Source organism: Arachis stenosperma, chromosome 6 (assembly GCF_014773155.1).
Source record: "Arachis stenosperma cultivar V10309 chromosome 6, arast.V10309.gnm1.PFL2, whole genome shotgun sequence".
Taxonomy (NCBI): domain Eukaryota; kingdom Viridiplantae; phylum Streptophyta; class Magnoliopsida; order Fabales; family Fabaceae; genus Arachis; species Arachis stenosperma.
The window spans coordinates 17,001,850-17,002,737 of record NC_080382.1 but is presented as its reverse complement, the minus strand read 5'-3'; the positions used below and the strand labels follow the sequence as shown (position 1 = coordinate 17,002,737).

The 888-nt window shown below is 40.7% G+C and overlaps 1 non-coding gene across 1 annotated transcript; it reads right to left on the bottom strand.

Moving 5' to 3' along the window:
• Positions 1–425: 425 nt before the first annotated feature.
• On the bottom strand, positions 426–533 carry LOC130937929 (small nucleolar RNA R71). Its single transcript, XR_009069119.1, has one exon. It is a non-coding gene; the product is annotated as a small nucleolar RNA R71 (small nucleolar RNA).
• Positions 534–888: the final 355 nt, after the last annotated feature.

Below are 888 nucleotides of genomic sequence, written 5' to 3'. Positions count from 1 at the left end.
TCTTCAAAAGAGAAGAATCCATGGCAGCCGAAAACAACAACAATGCCAACAATGCAAGGAAGGTGCTGGGTGACTTTACTGCACCTACTCCCGACTTCTATGGGAGAAGCATCTCTATCCCTGCCATTAGAGCAAACAACTTTGAGCTTAAGCCTCAATTAGTTTCTCTAATGCAACAAAATTGCAAGTTTCATGGACTTCCATTGGAAGATCCTCATCAGTTTTTAGCTGAATTCTTGCAAATCTGTGACACTGTCAAGACTAATGGGGTTGACCCTAAGGTCTACAGACTTATGCTATTCCCTTTTGCTGTAAGAGACAGAGCTAGGATATAGTTGGACTCACAACCTAAAGAAAGCCTGAACTCTTGGGAAAAGCTAGTCAATGCCTTCTTGGCAAAGTTCTTTCCACCTCAAAAATTGTGTAAGCTTAGAGTGGAAGTCCAAACCTTCAGACAGAAGGAAGGAGAATCCCTCTATGAAGCTTGGGAAAGATACAAACAATTGATCAGAAAATGTCCTTCTGACATGCTTTCTGAAATGGAGCATCATAGGTATTTTCTATGATGGTCTGTCTGAACTATCCAAGATGTCTTTGGATAGCTCTGCTGGAGGATCTTTTCATCTGAAGAAGACGCCTGCAGAAGCTCAAGAACTAATTGAAATGGTTGCAAATAACCAATTCATGTACACTTCTGAAAGGAATCCTGTGAACAACGGGACAAATCAGAAGAAAGGAGTTCTTGAGATTGATACTCTGAATACCATATTGGCTCAGAACAAAATATTGACTCAGCAAGTCAATTTGATTTCTCAAAGTCTGTCTGGAATGCAAAATGCACCAGGCAGTACTAAGGATGCTTCATCTGAAGAAGAAGCTTATGATCCT